Source organism: Odocoileus virginianus, chromosome 16 (genome assembly GCF_023699985.2).
Source record: "Odocoileus virginianus isolate 20LAN1187 ecotype Illinois chromosome 16, Ovbor_1.2, whole genome shotgun sequence".
Lineage (NCBI taxonomy): Eukaryota > Metazoa > Chordata > Mammalia > Artiodactyla > Cervidae > Odocoileus > Odocoileus virginianus.
This window is the reverse complement of record NC_069689.1, coordinates 61,585,420-61,599,800: the sequence shown is the minus strand read 5'-3', so window position 1 is coordinate 61,599,800 and position 14,381 is coordinate 61,585,420. Positions and strand designations below refer to the sequence as shown.

Here is a 14,381-nt window from a genome sequence, read left to right as displayed (position 1 = left end):
ATTAAAACACTTGCCAACATGCATGTCACTGACTCAATTCCTAGGACCTAAAGACTTTTGGGATAGGACATGTCCTTGAGAGAATCTCCTGCAACCACTCATCAGTTCATGATTCCCCTCCAGACATCCTGCCAAAGTGGTTGCCATACCTTTTGTCTGAACACATTTAATGAAAGATAATGCATTATTTCCTTTTTGTTGTTGCTTAATTTATTTTACTGAAGTATAGTTGATTGACACTGTGTTAATTTCTGCTGTATAGTAAAGTGATTCAGTTATACATATATATAAACATGCCTTTTCATATTCTTTTCCATTATGGTTTATCGCAGGACACTGAATGTAGTTCCTTGTGCTATACAAGAGGACCTTGTTGTTTATCCATCCTATATATACTAGTTTTCATCTGCTAATCCCAAACCTCATCTGTCCTGAGAGAGATTTTACAGTTACTGACAAGTTCTTCCCTTATTTTGAGGGTATCTCCAGGTTTGGGGCCTCTCTGGTTATTCAGCAATAAAGAACCCACCTGCCAATGCAGGAGACGCAGGTCAGGAAGATCTGCTGAAGAAGGAAATGGCAACCCACTCCAGTATTCCTGTCTGGAGAATCCCATGGACAGAGGAGCCTGGCAGGCTATAGTCCATGGAGTAGCAAAGAGACATGACTTATGGACTGAACAACCAAACAACAACAGCAACCAGGTTCTTTGATCCATCCCTCCAATTCCCTTGGGGGACCCTAGAGAGCAGCATCACTCTCTTCTAGAGACCAGCTCTTCAAAATTTCAGAAAAGACCCTTGGGTCTTAGCCAGGAGGCCTCAGACATATGGTGAGGCTGGTCACAGAGGCCTCTGTCCCACTGCCCTGCCCACTCTGAGCTGTGTGTCTGACATCAGGCCAACACGTGTCTTGGAACGTGTCTGGTTCCAAGGACAGGGCACCGTTTGCAGATCCCAGCGCCTCTGCCTGGTGGCCCAGCCCCAGGGCCATTTGCCCAGCCAGGTCCTCGGACTTGCTCCAGCCAGCGTGGTCCTCCCCCTCGGGCCCATGTTGTCTGCTGCTGGTTCAGCTTGCCTTTCCCTTTCCCTGTGCTAGTAGGAGGGTGAGGAGCCAGGCGGCAGCAGAATGCCCTACTGTTCAAGCTTGCAACCCGCCGGCGTGACTCTCTCTGGGGACGCACGGCCCCCTGACTCACCGGGGCCCGCCCTGGGTAAACGTCTCGTGCTGGGAGACCAGGGGCTGTCCTTTCAGAGTGTACATTTCCATGAGGCCCAGCTTTGGTTCCCAGAACAGCCTTAAAGGAAGGACCCACACATCCCCTTGGCCCCTCGGCCCCTCTTGCTCAGCCACTGTTGACAGAAGAGCCATGTGACATAGAGGGAGGCAGGCGCGGTGCGGGATAAGACAGACAGGAAGCAGAAGGCCTAGCTGGTCATCACCTGGGACAACGCCGGGCGTGGTCCACACACCCCTTCCCCTGTTTCCCACTGTGGGGCCTTGGGGTTCCAAGCAAAGCTTGTGTTGTTGGTTGAACCCTGCTCAGTTCCTCCACCCACAAAAGGCCGGTCCCCAGGAAAACGTCTCCTGCTTGGGCTCCGGGGGCAGCAGGTAGACAGCCTGCCTGACATCTTCTCCTTCCTCCCTCTTCTGCCCAGCTCCTTGGTCAAGTCCTGGTGGTGTAGCGAATCTTCTGCATCTGGAATCTTCCAGCCCTCCTACTCCCTTGGCTGGGTGTATTTGTCTTGGCCGCCTTCACCTGGGCTTTCTGAAACAGATTTTCTTTCCTTTGCTCTCCCCCAGCAGCGGCCTCCACGGCACAGCACACAGAGCAAACCTTGTTTTTCAAGGAGCCACAGAACCCTGCTGTGCAAGGCAGCCCACCCGTGTCTTCACCCTCACAGACACTTTTCTCTGGGACCACAGAGCGAAGCGATGGGTAGAGGACTGGGAGAGTCAGGCCTGGGATCAGAGAGCCAGGAAGGGGGACAGATGGGCCAAAGTTATCAGGAGCAGGAAGAGAAAGGCGAGTGCACATCACAGCAGGCACACGGCTCCCTACACTGTGTTGTTACAACACACTCCCTTAGATGTGTTGGAGGAAAACAGGGATCGAATGGAAAAAGTCAAGTCCCAAAACCACATGAGGGGGAGTCAAGCTAGGGAGACGAGACCTGCATTTAAGTCCCCATGCATGCATGCTAAGTCGCTTCAGTCATGTCCAACTCTGTGCAACACTATGGACTGTAACCCGCTGGGCTCCTCTGTCCATGGGATTCCCCAGGCAAGAATACTGGAGTGGGTTGCCATGCCCTCCTCCAGAGGATCTTCCTGATCCAGGGATCGAACCCACATCTCTTGCAGTTTCCTGCATTGGCAGGCAGGTTCTTTACCACTAGCGCCACCTGGGAAGCCCCATTCTAGTCTCCATCTGCTCCGTATTATCTATAAGGGCCCCTGTGCCTTATTCCTAAATTGTCACGTGGGCACAATAATATTTTGCTTGCTCCCAGTAAGGAACTGGACTTCTGGAGGCACTTTCCAGTTTGAAAACCTATGATTTACTAGTTTTGTTTTGTTTTTTTCAATGTCAATAAAAGGTTATTTGTGTGCAAACAGAACATTGACATAATGAGGTGTGCCTGGGTGACATAATGAGGTGTGAGTGGGTGACTTTCAGATCAATTGTAAGGACTAAGTCAGTTCTGACCACAGCCTGTCTTCCTGGGGTGGATGGTTTCTGAATGGAGGGATCTTTATGGTTCCCAGTCCACAACCCCTCCTAGGAGCACAGGGCAAAGGGCAGACACTCTCCTGAAGTCCCCAGTCTTGGCCTAACATTCTGCCCCCTCTTCCTGGGATGCTAAGGCCCCGCTGCACCGGACTTTGTCTCTGGCCAGCTGGCCCATAAGGCGGGCTTGGTGCCCAGGACAGACTCCCCTGCTCCAAGGACAGTTCTGGCTTTGTTCTGGAGGTGTGTACCCTGTGCCTGAGGTTCAGGAAGCCTGGTGCTGATCAGGAAGTCCTGTCCACTCTGTCTCCCATACCATGGAGGCAGGGATGACCCCTCATCTTCAAGGCCCAACCCCCCACTGCACCTCGGGGTGCTCTCCTGGTCAAAGAATTCCCTTCCAGGTGTACCTGCACCCTGCCCCGCCCCCACCCCAGCTGAGACCCATCTCCCACTGCATCCCTGCAGGGCTCAGGCATTTCTCTAAGTGGGTCCTTCCTTGCCGTGACCTCTGACTGAAAGTGCTGATGCCCTAGCTGTCCTCCTCACAGCCTCACAGCTGCTGGCCCCTCGTTCAGGACCAAGAACCCCGTCCCCTTGACACTTCCCGCTGTCCGTCCTGCCTCTGCTTCATCCCATGCTCCCCTTTCTTCTCTTGGTCGGTTCTAACAGACGTTGTCTATTTCTTGCCATTTGATCTACAGAAAATTCTCCTTAGTCGCACTAATGTTCTATAAGTCACTGCAAACACTGAATTAGCAAACACTGAAGTATTGCTCCTCTGGGGGAATATAGGGTTAGGCTCCTGCCAGCCTCTGGTCACATTTTCATCGACCATCAGTTCACAGCTGTTTTATGTGTGTTTCTATTTAAGGGCATCTTATTTAATAATATAGTTGGTTCATTAGCATCGAATTCACAGTCAACAGCACCATGACTCATGCCTGAACTAAGCTTATCTAGTATGTGTATTTTCTCCATAAGGCACATCACAGCATTCTTGCCCTTAGGAAGCCTAGCCAGCTATCTAACTGCTGCCACAGACCATATGCAAATGAAGAACTGTTACACAAAAGAGGGGTCCCTCCACTGGGTCTACAAGAGTCTTGTCTCCTTACCTGTCTCCTGGCTCTTCCCCTCTCTTCCAGCTCGTCGATTTCCACTCCCTGAATGTCGCCCATTTTTGCCTACCTCTGCCGGAAATCCTCCCCAGCGCCTTGGACTTGAGAGCAGCATTCATGACTCCTCTGCTGTGTCAGGGACCAGCAGGGCAGAGGACATTTCCTTGCTGGAGAGACAAACAAGTACATAAACCAGTGTCCTATGTTTACGACTGCACAGGACTAACTCTTGACTCCAATGCACTTTACAAATATTTCAAGTCAGCTCCACGATTTTATTTAGAAACAGACCCCTTCTGGGGCCCTGTCTGAAAAATCACAAGCGCTTCTTTAGGGGTGCGGTGTCTGCTGGTCTCCAGCCCTACGTTTTCCTCAAGGGAGGGCCCTGAAAGACAACATGGGCACACCGTTGAGACAGGGAAAGAGGGAGCGTTCTCTTTATTTTGTCCTCTTTTTCCTCCTCATTCTTTTTTCTCTCCTTTTTTTTCCTCTTCCCCTCCCCAAGGAAAGGCAGTTAGTTAGGAGGCTACTGAAGGTTGCCTCTGGCCTAGGGTTTCAGGGAGCAGGGTGGTCAAAGTCCCTGTTTCTGGGCTGTCCTGCCAGCTCTTCCTCATTCTGTGGGAATAACACTCACTTGCACTTGGCTTGGGACCCCCTGGGATTATACCTCCTGGAGATGCAGCACAGTTGCAGTCAGGAAGAAGGACTCCCAACAGAGGTCTGTCCCCAACACAGAGCAATGACCTCTCCCCACCAGGGAAGGAGACATTAGGGGATGGGCCAAGTGAGTCAAGAAGAAAATGAATTCCAAGCCCCCCTTCCCCCATTAAATCCCACCACACAGATCATCCTCTATGTCAAAGGCAGCCCCAATCCTGGAGCCCCATGGCTCTGGCCCCATTGATGTATGTATGCGGGCTCATACGCACATACAAAAGTGGTCTCATGGTCTGCAGGGCGGAAAAAGAATCTCAAGTCATTTTAGGGTTTCTTCTCAGTATGTCACTTCTACTTATAAAGTCTCCACTCCATAGGGAAAGATTGAGAAAATCTGGGACATGAGTTCTGGGGCCCCAGGTTATGGGGAACTGTGGGTTGGTGTGAAGGTGAGTCAGTTTTCACACTTGCTCATAAGACTTCCATGGATCCACACAAAATGCAGCCTCACATCACCCTTCATGGCTGGGATCCATAAAGGGGACTGGCCCAACACCACACAGAGGACAGAGACTCTGACAGAGATAAAGAAAGTGGGAAGGAATGCAAGGGAACAGGCTCTGGGGAGGGCCCTTCACATCTGCACATCTAGAGGTAGCTCCCATATGGTTGTAGCCTCAGGACCACAGCAGACTGGGGCGGACCCTGAAGATGCTGTGTGGACCCATGCCCTCCTGGAACAGAAGGCCAGGTCTACTCAAAGACCATATGAGCACTGAAGCCTATAGAAATCACATGTTTGAGCAATGGAAGCACTGGAGGGGCAGAGGGTGGCCCGTTATGAAGACTCAGACAGCCCTGGGTCAGGCAGATACAGCTGTGTTACCTGGGCCCATTCAAGCTCTGCACTCTTCATCTGTCCCACACGCTAACACTAGCCTCCTCCTCATAGGCTTGTTGGGAGGATTAATTAGGTAAGGCTTAGCTTTTTTTTTTTTTTGTATTTTTTTTTAAAGTTTGTATTTTCATCCTTGCTAGAGGAATACAGGGCTTCCTTTGTGGCTCAGCAGTAAAGAATCTGCCTGCCAATACAGGAGACACAGGTTCCATCCCTGGGTCAGGAAGATCCCCTGGAGAAGGACATGGTAACCCACTCCAGTACTCTTGCCTGGGAAATCCCTTGGACAGAGGAGCGCAGTGGCCTACATGGACAGAGGAGTCCATAGGGTCGCAAAGAGATGGACAGAACTTAGCAACTAAACAATGAAGAGGAATACAGATTTGAATTAAATACATTCATTCCATAAATACATTAGCAGCAAAACTTCCCCACCAGAGTTCTCTCTACTCCAGCCCAGAGGTTGTGCCTTAGAGCAGGAGAGCATGTTCTGTCAACCGTCAACTTCAGGATGTGCTTGCTTCTTGCTGAAGGCATGATATGCATGAAAGAGACCAGGTGAAAGATCAGCTGGGTGGATGAATTAACCAGGGACCCTAAAAATACACCTACATGGTGATTAATTAGATAGTGCCTGCCATGTAGTAAGTATGTAAAATCTTAGTGGCCTTGTTGATAAAGATAATAACGATGATCATAGAACTCCTTCGTGTGTACATATGTGTGTGTGTATGCTTAGTCATGTCCGACTCTTTGCGGCCCCACGGACTGTACCAACCAGGCTCCTCTGAAAATGGAATTTTCCAAGCAAGAATACTGGAGAGGGGTGCCACTTTCTACTCAAGGGGATCGTCCCAACCCAAGGATCCAACCTGTGTCTCTAGCATCTCCTGCACTGGCAGGCAGATTCTTTACCACTGCACCACCTGGGAAACCCAGAACTCCTTTAGCTTTTAGGAATATAGAGTTTATTCCAAGTTTTCATTTTTACAGTCCTCTTTCTTGTCAGCCCTAATTGGTTCTTCTATAAAACGAGATGGCTCAGCCAAATGAGTCCTAAGACTGTTTCTAGAGCTAATGATTTAGGACTCTAGGAGCTCCCACATTCTGGGACTCATTAAAATTAACAACCTGTTCATCAAAAGACACTATTAAGAAAGCAAATAGAGGGAACTTCCCTGGTGGTCCAGTGGTTAAGACTTCACCTTCCAATGCAGGGGGTGCGGGTTTGATCCCTGGTCCGGGAACTATCATCCCACATGCCTCATGGCCAAAAAACTAAAACAGAAGCAATATTGTAACAAATTCAGTAAAGACGTTAAAAAATGGTCCACATTAAAAAAAAAATCTTTTTAAAAAAGAAAGCAAATAGATAAGCCAAAGACTGAGAGACGTTTGCAATACATATACTGACAAAGCAGTCCTATTTAGAATGTCTACTTTTAAAACTCCACAAGTCAGTGATAAGGAGAGAAACAACTGAGTTAAAAAATAGGGGAAATACTGGAACAGAAACTTTAAAAAAAAAGATGTCCAAAATGGTTATTTTGAAAAAAAAAAAACCAACATCATTACTTGTCAGGGAAATGTAAACAATAACCCAATGAGACATTGCTACATACCCACCAGGAAGACTAAAATTTTTAAAATGGATAATCCCAAGTGTTGGGGAGGGTGTGGAGAAGTATGACACTCGGACAGTGCTAGTGGGAGAGTAAGCCGGTTCAGCTGCTTTGGAAAATCATTTGGTATAATCTACTAAAGGTGAATAGCACTCTATGATTCAGTGATCCCACCAACAGAGAGGAGTACAAGTGGTCACCAAAAAGACATGAGAAAAAAAATGTCTACAGCAGATTTATTCACAATACCCAGCATACTTTAAAGTATAAATTAGAAATGTCTTCTAAGTGACTTTAGTCTTAGGGTTTTTTGTTTTGTTGTGCATTTTTGTTTTTTGTTTTGGTTGTGCTGGGTCTTTGTTGCGGCTTCTCGCTGAAGCATGCATGCTTCTCATGTTGCAGGGCATGGGCTCAAGAGCCCACAGGCTTGGTAATTGCAGCTCAAAGGCTCTCTAGTTGCCCCACTGCATGTGGGATCTTAGTTCCCCAACCAGGGATGGAACCCACGTCTCCTGTATTGGGAGACGATTCTTAACCACTGGACCAGCAAGGAAGCCCATAATCTTAGGTTTGAAAGGACACGGAGCGCCAGAAAGGAATACGTGGAAGACTGTACTGCACAGCTTTGTTCAGAGAAGAGACTGATAACAAAAGGGAATAAAAGCAGGTGGTACCAAAAGAACTCTGTTCAGATGATGAACCTGGAAGCGGAGGCGGTGGGGGCGGGGGTGGGGGGGTTGGTGCAGGGGGAGTGGTGGCGGGCCTGATCTGAGCTAGCTAAGGGAGCCCTGTCAAGCTGTATACGAGCTTGAGAGCAACAGTCTCTCAACCTGTGCCCTGATATTGTTGCTTAGTTGTTAAGTTGTGTCCAACTCTTTAAGACCCCATGGACTGTAGCCGGCCAAGCTCCTCTGTCCATAGGATTCTCCAGGCAAGAACACTGGAGTGGGTTGCCATTTCCTTCTCCAGGGGATCTCCAAAACCCAGGGACTGAACCCTCGTCTCTTGCATTGGTGGGTGGATTCTTTACCACTGAGCCACCAGGGAAGCCCTGACCTTGGCCCTTGCTTAGATGGAATTTTTGTACCCTGTTGGAAAGGATAGGAAAGGCTCTGCCAGAGAGACCAGGGAGAGCAAAGTCTTTTGAGGGGAAATGTCTCCCTTTTATGTGGCATGAGTAGGCACCCACCACCCCATGACTCTTGAACACTGAGATAAAGTTCACTGGTCCCAGGCCCACAGTGAAGCTGATTCTGCTTCTCAAGAGCTGGACCTTCAGCCACCTCTGAAGCCCGTCTGCACCGGTCAGCTCGTCTCCTCCCACACACCCTGCCAGGGTGGGGACCCTGGAAACCCCTGGGCCAGGGACACTCATCCACCCACAGTGATGGTGCACGCCCAGCCTGACATCTTTTCTGAAAGCAGAAATAACCTCGTCCAAACACAGAACGGAAGAGATGTTTGACAAGGAGATTCGCAAGCGTTTCCTGGGGTAGGCACTATAGCTTTAGAATCCGCAGGGAAAGGACACAGACAGGGCTTGGTCCTAAGTCACCCGGCTCTTACACAGAAAATATTTGGGTAAACCTCTCACCTCAACACACACACTTGATTAAACTCTACCTCCTGGTGATAGGGGGAGAATGAAAAAAAAAAAAAAAAAAACCCTGTCATTTTTAGTAAGAGGAACTATTGGAAAATATTGTTAGGGAAAAATAGAAATAAATAGAACATTTTTCTGCTTTAAAAGTAAATAGTCCACAGGAAGCCACAGACTATTTAAAATGTCATACTGAAAGTCCAGGAAAGATGTGACCTAGGGCTTCAAAATAGCTGCTAAATAATGAACCTGTCTGGCTGGGTCGGGGTTTCCCAGGTGGCGCTGGTGGTAAAGAACCCACCTGCCAATCCAGGAGACGCAAGAGATACTGATTCAATCCCTGGGTTGGGAAGATCCCCTGGAGGAGGAAATGGCAACACACTCCAGGATTCTTGCCTTGGAAATCCCATGGACAGAGGAGCATGGTGGGCTATAGTTCATAGGGTCGCAAAGAGTCGGACGCGACTGAGCAACTTAGCACACATGCATGCTGACTGGGCTAACGAAACTATAGATCATCGCAGAGCAAAAAGTGTGCTTTCAAAAATGGGAAGTGAGTCTGAGGAAGCACAGGAACCCAGAAGCCCCCTACCAGAGAGAGGCAGCCGGTCCTGGACCTCACTGTATCCCAACGTCTGCACTGTGTCCTGATCCATCCAAGCCCCAGCTGCGTTCCTCCTCTGTTTGACCTAAACGGGTCAGCTCTCTTCTGTAGAAGGATGAATTCTCTCATCCTCAAGCCTCACTTTTATGAGCTGACTTAATAAGGTTCATAGGTCACAAAGATAATTCAAGGAACTTCTTACAGGAGAGATCTCAAACCAATAGTATGAACTATTTCAAGTCAGAGATGGAGCCATGCCCCACCCCCTTGTGAAGATCTCAGTTTAGGGGGAAGATAGTGCAGCCTGATGGGGGTACCTAACCTGACAGTTACAGTGGAGTGTGATGAATGCTCTAATTGAGGGAGAGCAGGGGGCTTGGGGAGCCCAGTGGAAGGCATCTGGCTCTCCCTGACATATCAAGGAAGCCTTCTAGGGACCCAGAGCCTGAGCTGGGTCTTGAGCCAGAGGAGGAAGAGAAGGAAGGGCTTTCCAAGAAGAGAAGCCTCAAGGGCAGAGGCATAGAGTTGTGATTGTTCAGTGGATGGCAGGGGGCTAAGGGAGGGAAGCAGGATGGTGAGAGAGGCCAAAACTGAAAGAGAATTTTATAACCTGCTCCTCTTCTGAATTTACCCTGAAGGCACATACATAGGTACTGGATGGGTACCTGACAGTATGAGTTTCATGATACAGAGCCAGGGTCGATGCACTCCCATTCCCCAGTGATAAAGGCATGATTACGCAGGGGGAAAGATCGATTAAGCCTATTAGAGCATCCAGGAACCTAGACTGCAAATAGATTTACTTATTTGTCTGGTTCATTCTCAAGAGCATCGAGAAGAAGAGAGAAAGTGTTCATGTCATGAAAAATATGGAGAAGGTTCAGCATTTCAAAATGGTAGAAGCAGGGAGTATCCCCAAGAAGCTTGGGAAGGGATGCATTGGGGGGAAGAAAAAAAAAACAGGAAGCAGTACTTTGCCCAGGAAGCTGCAAACATCTGGAATTAATCCACCCTAGAGATGGTAGGGAGGCAAATAAGAATTGGTTCAAGGAGGGTTTTGATAATTTCAGGGGTGGGAGAGTCACAGTGATTATTAAGGGAAGCTAGGGATGTTTGGCACTTATGCCTAACCACCTGAGGTTGGAGTCTTGGAGCACCAGCATGCTTTCCCAGCAAGCCTGCAGACAGGGCAGACCAAGGGTTGGGCTGGACTGACCACTCATTCCAGCAGGCTTGGCGCCACTCCTGCTCCCTGCATCACTGACCTCAAGCCCGGGAAACCCTGGTTCTGATAATGACAGGGCAGCGGGACTCAGTGCAGGAGCTGTTGAGCGTGTGGCGCCACCCTCTGAACTGAACATATGTTCTTTTCCCCCATTACTCACATATGTGCCAAGCTCTAGTGCCCAAGAAGGGCTGTGAATGTCCTTGTCCATGGGATTGAGCAAAATCTGACTTGACTTTCTTTATACAGGTCTCCTTAATCTCAACAGAATGAGGCTCATTTTTACACAGATATCATTTATGGGCAAGGGCCAGATAGGAGATATCTATGTTCAGTGTTGAAGGTAGGGACATGGAGACAATTAAGAAAAATCTGATAATGAGGAGGAGGTGCTAAGGATAGAGGTCAAAGAGATAAATAGCAGTGGTCATAATGGCAGAGTTGAGTGATAATAAGCCAGGAAGTAATGATGGAAAAGATGGAAGTGATGATGACAGAGGCCGTGACGGTGGAAGTGGTAGTGAAGATCATGGAGCAGCAATGGAGGTGACGAAGGAATTGGACTCCATGGAAGTAAAATTGGAGGTGATGATAACTGTGCTGGAGGAAGTGATAGTGAAGGTAATAGTGCATTGGTGGTGGAAGCGTGAAAGTGGTGTGGAAGTAGAGAACCAGTGATGGTATAGGTGATGTAGGAGATGAAGATAAAGGTAGAGGTGATGGTGATGGTGATGGTGGTAGTGATGAATAGTGGTGCTAGTGAACGTAAGGATGGTGGAAGTGATGAAGGCACTGGAGGTGGTGGTGGAGGTGATGATTAATGGAAGCAATCACTGCAGTGAAGGTGAGAATAAAGCAGAAAGAAGTCAATTGTGAGCTGGAGCAGTCAGGGAGGGATTCCTGGAATGTGTGAGTCTGGAACCAGAATTTACAGACTTGTAGAATTTAGACAGGATAGAGTAGGACATTCCAAGCCAGGAAAATGTTAGTGAGAATTTGCAGGAGTAGAATATATAGGTTGTATTTGTGTGGCAGTGAGGGGAGGATGAACACTGGACTGGTGTGAGAAATGAAGTGGAGCAAGGAGAGAATGCCGAGGCAGAGGAGTTGAGACTCTGGGTGGTAAAGTGGAGAGCCCAGGAGGCTCGAGCAAAGATGGACTATTGGGAAAGAAGGTGTGCTATGGACAGTCTGGGGATGGTGAGCAGCCGTCTGGAGGTAGGGGCATCCAGCTTGGAGACAGTGGAATCCACGAGGAGCATAGTGGAGAGTGCTAGTCTCCAGCAGTGGAGGGGCCTAGCTCCAGCTGGGAGGCTCATTTTATCCTACATCTTAGCTGATACATGCCTTCTTTCCTGAGGTCCAGGTTCCAACTCTGAATATTTATTGGAAGGACTGATGTTGAAGCTGAAGCTCGAACACTTTGGCCGCCTAACTCAAAGAGACAACTAACTGGAAAATACTATCGTGCGGGGAAAGATGGGAGGGCAGGAAGAGAACGGGGAGACAGAGGATGAGATGGTTGGATAGCATCACTGACTCAAGGGACATGATTTTGAGCAAATTTTGGGAGACAGTGAAGGACAGGGAAGCCTGTTGTGCTGCAGTTCATGGGGACACAAAGAGTCGGACACGACTGAGCCACTGAACAACAAAAACAAAAGGTTCCAACCACCAGCCCTACCTTAACTCCTGAGAAATCAGGATGCGTCCTGTCTGCTCCAACCATTTGTCTGGCTGGACAGCAGTGGTGCGCTGCAGCCGGCTCGCATGGGCCTGTGAGACCCGTTTATGAGAAGGTCTTCTCAACTTGGAGTTCAGTGACATCACATTGGTAGTGTTTTGGGTTTTTGGCCATGTGCCATGGGGATCTTAGTTCCCTGAACTTCCACTAGACCACCAGGGAAGCTCAGAACTCTTTTTAATTCTTAGTGTTACAATTAATGGCCATCATTATGTTTGTGATTTGGCTCAAATTGGGCCACATTTGTTTAGGAGAAGGCCCTTCAGTTGGCTCCTATATTCTTTTGGCATAATTTCCATTCATCTTTGAGTGCCACCTTGCTTTATGACACAGACAATATTCTAGACCCATTTCATACTTTTCCTGCTCCAGAGTTGGCCTCAGCTGACCTCCAAGGCGCCATAATGTTTAGGAACCAAGATCTGGGCACTAGGAATGCTCATTGTCACTGGGGTGTCACTGTTTTAAGTGCTTTAAGGACAGAGATAGAAAATAAATTGTTAAAAAATATGCATCTATATTATAATTTTTAATGCAAATTTAGTAGTGCAAATTTTTTTCTAGTTTCTTTTATTTTTATATTTGTATTTTTTTCTCTTATATTAAAAACCTTGGTTCCTAATAAAATTAGTATATTTTATTTTTTGCTTTATTTCATAAAAATAAAAGTTTCAAAATGACAATACTACTATTACTTCCAACAATAAACCTACTAAGTGAAATTTTGAATTTTTTCCAGTTGTTCTACTCCATAAAATATATTCTACTCTAGTCAGAATATTATGTTTAAAAGTTATTTGAAATAATTACTTTCTCCATGAAGTAATATTATAAATTTAACATGGAGTTAGGTTCATCTGTTTCTGTTCAGCTTTAGAGGGTAGTTTTTCCTTTTATTTACTAGTAATTTTGCTTTCAAATACATAAAATACTCAAAAAGTTAAAATTAAATGTTTTAACTTTCAGTTGCTCTCAATGCAGGGGGCCCAGACTCAATTCCTGGTCAGAGAACTGCTACTGCTGCTGCTGCTAAGTCACTTCAGTTGTGTACAACTCTGTGCGACCGACCCCTGGGATGCCACTAATAGTTCTCACCCCACAGCTAAAGATCCTGCATGCCGCAAAAAAGCCCGAAGAGACCGTGTGCCACAACTAAGACCTGGAGCAGCCAAATATATTTAAAGTTAAAACTATATGAGATGACATACTCGGAAAATGTCTTGCTATCATCCTTATCTTTTCTACCCTGTTCATTAGCAGCCCATCCCCACTGAATATGTAATTATTTTCTCTAGTTTCTGTTTTGCAAACAATAGCCAATTATTATTTTCATTTCTTTCTTACACAGAAGGTAATATACATTCTGTTCAGCCTCCTGCTGTCTCCACTTAAAAATATATCCTAGAAATCAATATACATGTATTCATAGGGATTTTTCCTTGTTCTTTTTTAGACCTGCCTGGTATTCACTACCTGCACATACCAGAGTTTATTCAACCAGCCCCCTTTTGATGGGTGTTTGGTTTCTTCCTATCTTTTGCTTTGACAAATAACGCCACAGTGAATAACCATGTACTTATTTGTTCAGTTCTGTCTACAGGATAGATTCCTAGAATGACACTGTAGGGTCATTGGATAACTATTGATAAAGGATAACTATTGGATTGGCCAAAAAGTTCGTTTGGATTTTTCCATAAGATGGTACAAAAAACTCAAATGAACTTTTTGACCAATCCAATACCTATGCCACTTGGTTAGCCTGCCAACTTCCCCTCTGTTTTGCACTCTCACAGCGGCACATCAGCCAGCCCGGACTCAGGTTGAATTGCTAATTTCATAAGTGAGAAACAATAGTTCAATGAAGTTTTAATATGCATTTCTCTGATTGCTTATGACACTGAACACAGTTTCACATGTTTAAGAGCCACTTGCCTTTCTTTTTCCTATAACTATCTGCTCATGTCATTTACCCATTTTTCTGTTGGGTTTTTGCTCTTTTTCTTCTCAAAGAGCTCTTTATATGCCATCACTTTACTTGTGATAGAGACTGTAAATATTGCCCCCTAGGGTAACATTTGTCATCTGACTTTACGCAGTGTCCTGATGGTGTTTGTTCTTTGGGGAAGGAAGAGGGCAAGAGACAGTTGCTTCCCCAACTGTCCTCAGGATTTTAGACCAC

At 46.9% G+C, this 14,381-nt stretch overlaps 1 protein-coding gene across 2 annotated transcripts in view; it reads right to left on the bottom strand.

Moving 5' to 3' along the window:
• LOC110132184 (myeloid-associated differentiation marker-like) overlaps positions 1 to 14,381 on the bottom strand; it is a 113,349-nt gene that overhangs the window by 29,734 nt on the left and 69,234 nt on the right. For both annotated transcript variants that reach the window (XM_070478362.1, XM_070478363.1), the window contains exon 2: positions 3,850 to 4,019. The gene's annotated coding sequence lies outside the window, so the exon portion shown is untranslated. The remainder of the gene's footprint in view (positions 1 to 3,849; positions 4,020 to 14,381) is intronic.